Genomic DNA, 5,000 nt, shown 5'->3' on the forward strand with positions numbered 1-5,000 from the left:
TTCACACACACACTCACACACACACACACACACACACACACAATTGGGTTATGGAAACAAGAACATACGCAGCATGCACACCCCCGAAAACGGAGTACAGCTGCCTACATGGCGGGGTAAAAACGGTCATACACGTAAAAGCCCACTCGTGTACATACGAGTGAACGTGGGAGTTTGCACTGGCTCTTAGTGCTGCAGCCCTTGGGGGCTAGTTGGCGCACACACACACACGCACGCACACACACACACACACATACACACACACGCACGCACGCACGCACGCACGCACGCGCACGCACGTGCACACACACACACACACACACACACACACACACACATACGATATTAAGTCGAGTCCATCTGAAACCATCGGGGACAGCAGGCAGAAGAAGCAACTGCTGCCCCGACCGACTATTTGGGCTGTAAGTTGATCATGGTGGAGAGTGTGTTGCCCAAGTTAGGCTATAGCCACACCCCCACTCTCTTGGCCAAGGGGGCTTTAAAGGAAAGTCGGCCTGTGCATTTATTTCTGGATGCACGAAACAAAGCGTTCTTGTTCCCCGTAAAAAAAAAAAAAAGAAAAAAAAAGAAAAGACTGTTCTATCAACAATTTTCCTCATTTCACCAATCTGCGTGGCTTAGTCTTGAAGAGAAGGTATGTGTACTCTGCTCCACTACCATACTGACACACTGGCCTACTTTCGTTTTCCGGTGTCCGGAACGGAATGGAGAGGGTGTGTGTGACATTTCCTTCAGCCCATCACATCAAAGCATATCGAGCTAGTCAATCGCCGTTTGTGTATAATATGGGTGTGGGGGTGAGGGTGGGGGAGGGATGTAGGTGTGGGGGTTGGGGTGGGGGTTGTGTTGGTTATTTGTGTGTGTGTGTGTGTGTGTGTGTGTGTGTGTCCGTGGTAAACTTTAACATTGACATTTTCTCTGGAAATACTTTGTCTGCCAATACCAAAACTGGTTTAAACAGAGTATGAAAAAAATATCTTCACAGTCATACCAATAACAGGTTGTAAGTCTCCCGAATTAAGTCGAATTTCCGAATCATTAACGGTTTATTTCGTTGAGATGTGTTCCGAAATCCGAAAATTCTAAAAACCGCTTTCCACTGACTTTGGCTGACTAGAAAGTAGGTTGTGTTCGAAGACGACATGATCTCGTGTTTCATGTTCACAATCAAAAGGAAAGAAACAAATTGTGGACAGAACACTTACAGTGATATTAACTACACCATCGACGTGTTTACTACATATAAATATTCTAAAGTGGACACTGAATAAACTGGAATGAACGAAAAAGAAAAAATTGAATCATCGTTTCTTTCAGCCAGCTGTAGACTGGTTGGGCAGATCAAGAAATCGACCAGGTGTTGCGATGTGCGTGAAAGAGATGTTAACGTCTCCTTTACTGCCGAAATGAAAGAACAATTGAGACATAATAAAACACACAAAAATCAAGATTTGAATGGCGTTATTACGTCCACAACAATCGCATCTGTTTATCACATGAAGAAGAAAGCCAAAATAAAAAGAGCTTGCAAACAATAAAAATTGGAGAGAGAAAAAAAACACAAACAAACATCTCCCCAATATCTCTCTCCTCTCTATTGTTATTACCTTTATCGCATCCTCTCTCTGTCTCTCTTCTCCATCTCTCCCTCCCTTTCTTCCTCCTTCCTTTCTCTCCCCAATATCTCTCTCCTAGCGATAGCAGAGAACTTCAGTAGCACAGCACACTGGAGCAGTCAGTCACACAGCGATAGCAGAGAACTTCAGTAGCACAGCACACTGGAGCAGTAACACAGCGATAGCAGAGAACTTCAGTAGCACAGCACACTGGAGCAGTAACACAGTGATAGCAGAGAACTTCAGTAGCACAGCACACTGGAGCAGTCACACAGTGATAGCAGAGAACTTCAGTAGCACAGCACACTGGAGCAGTCACACAGCGATAGCAGAGAACTTCAGTAGCACAGCACACTGGAGCAGTCACACAGCGATAGCAGAGAACTTCAGTAGCACAGCACACTGGAGCAGTCACACAGCGATAGCAGAGAACTTCAGTAGCACAGCACACTGGAGCAGTCACACAGCGATAGCAGAGAACTTCAGTAGCACAGCACACTGGAGCAGTCACACAGTGATAGCAGAGAACTTCAGTAGCACAGCACACTGGAGCAGTCAGTCACACAGCGATAGCAGAGAACTTCAGTAGCACAGCACACTGGAGCAGTCACACAGCGATAGCAGAGAACTTCAGTAGCACAGCACACTGGAGCAGTCACACAGTGATAGCAGAGAACTTCAGTAACACAGCACACTGGAGCAGTCACACAGCGATAGCAGAGAACTTCAGTAGCACAGCACACTGGAGCAGTCAGTCACACAGTGATAGCAGAGAACTTCAGTAGCACAGCACACTGGAGCAGTCACACAGCGATAGCAGAGAACTTCAGTAGCACAGCACACTGGAGCAGTCACTCACACAGCGATAGCAGATAACTTCAGTAGCACAGCACACTGGAGCAGTCACACAGCGATAGCAGAGAACTTCAGTAGCACAGCACACTGGAGCAGTCACTCACACAGCGATAGCAGAGAACTTCAGTAGCACAGCACACTGGAGCAGTCACACAGCGATAGCAGAGAACTTCAGTAGCACAGCACACTGGAGCAGTAACACAGCGATAGCAGAGAACTTCAGTAGCACAGCACACTGGAGCAGTCACACAGCGATAGCAGAGAACTTCAGTAGCACAGCACACTGGAGCAGTCACACAGTGATAGCAGAGAACTTCAGTAGCACAGCACACTGGAGCAGTCACACAGCGATAGCAGAGAACTTCAGTAGCACAGCACACTGGAGCAGTCACACAGCGATAGCAGAGAACTTCAGTAGCACAGCACACTGGAGCAGTCACACAGCGATAGCAGAGAACTTCAGTAGCACAGCACACTGGAGCAGTCACACAGCGATAGCAGAGAACTTCAGTAGCACAGCACACTGGAGCAGTCACACAGCGATAGCAGAGAACTTCAGTAGCACAGCACACTGGAGCAGTCACACAGTGATAGCAGAGAACTTCAGTAGCACAGCACACTGGAGCAGTCAGTCACACAGCGATAGCAGAGAACTTCAGTAGCACAGCACACTGGAGCAGTCACACAGCGATAGCAGAGAACTTCAGTAGCACAGCACACTGGAGCAGTCAGTCACACAGTGATAGCAGAGAACTTCAGTAGCACAGCACACTGGAGCAGTCACACAGCGATAGCAGAGAACTTCAGTAGCACAGCACACTGGAGCAGTAACACAGCGATAGCAGAGAACTTCAGTAGCACAGCACACTGGAGCAGTCACACAGTGATAGCAGAGAACTTCAGTAGCACAGCACACTGGAGCAGTAACACAGCGATAGCAGAGAACTTCAGTAGCACAGCACACTGGAGCAGTCAGTCACACAGTGATAGCAGAGAACTTCAGTAGCACAGCACACTGGAGCAGTCACACAGCGATAGCAGAGAACTTCAGTAGCACAGCACACTGGAGCAGTCACACAGTGATAGCAGAGAACTTCAGTAACACAGCACACTGGAGCAGTCAGTCACACAGTGATAGCAGAGAACTTCAGTAGCACAGCACACTGGAGCAGTCAGTCACACAGTGATAGCAGAGAACTTCAGTAGCACAGCACACTGGAGCAGTCACACAGCGATAGCAGAGAACTTCAGTAGCACAGCACACTGGAGCAGTCACTCACACAGCGATAGCAGATAACTTCAGTAGCACAGCACACTGGAGCAGTCACACAGCGATAGCAGAGAACTTCAGTAGCACAGCACACTGGAGCAGTCACTCACACAGCGATAGCAGAGAACTTCAGTAGCACAGCACACTGGAGCAGTCACACAGCGATAGCAGAGAACTTCAGTAGCACAGCACACTGGAGCAGTAACACAGCGATAGCAGAGAACTTCAGTAGCACAGCACACTGGAGCAGTCACACAGCGATAGCAGAGAACTTCAGTAGCACAGCACACTGGAGCAGTCACACAGTGATAGCAGAGAACTTCAGTAGCACAGCACACTGGAGCAGTCACACAGCGATAGCAGAGAACTTCAGTAGCACAGCACACTGGAGCAGTCAGTCACACAGCGATAGCAGAGAACTTCAGTAGCACAGCACACTGGAGCAGTCAGTCACACAGCGATAGCAGAGAACTTCAGTAGCACAGCACACTGGAGCAGTCACACAGCGATAGCAGAGAACTTCAGTAACACAGCACACTGGAGCAGTCACACAGCGATAGCAGAGAACTTCAGTCAGTGCATGTCTTCTTTCAAAATTGCCGTGGAAAGTTTTTAAAGCTATGTTTTACCTACTTTTCCGAAAAACAAAACACACAAGCAGTCTAGCATGCAATCCCTCAAACAAATAAAAGAACAAAAGGGAGGGAACACACACACACACACAAAGTGATTAAAATGCAAATGAGAACTAAACACACAATCATGCACTTCTGATGGTAAGGGAGAGAGGGGTGGGGTGGCGGTGAGGGGAGGAGACAGGGAGACAGGAGGGTGAGGGAGAGGGGTCTGGTTCAGGAGAAAACGGGAGGATGCCGACAGGAAGAAGAAGACGGAGAGAGAGAGAGAGATGGACACAGAGAGAGAGAGGGACAGAGAGAGAGAGAGAGGGAGAGAGAGGGAGAGAGAGGGAGAGAAATGAAGAAGAAGAAGAAGCAGAGAGAGAGAGAGATTCCAGATTCCAGATTCCAGAATCCGGGGAAGAAGAAGAAGAAGAAGGAGAGAGAGAGAGAGAGAGAGAGAGAGAGAGAGAGAGAGAGAGAGAGAGAGAGAGAGAGAGAGAGAGATTCCAGTTTCCAGATTCCAGATTCCGAAGAAGAAGAAGAAGAAGAAGGAGACACAGAGAGAGAGAGAGAGAGAGAGAGAGAGAGAGAGAGAGAGAGAGAGAGAGAGAGAGAGAG

Source organism: Babylonia areolata, chromosome 29, assembly GCF_041734735.1.
Source record: "Babylonia areolata isolate BAREFJ2019XMU chromosome 29, ASM4173473v1, whole genome shotgun sequence".
NCBI lineage: Eukaryota > Metazoa > Mollusca > Gastropoda > Neogastropoda > Buccinidae > Babylonia > Babylonia areolata.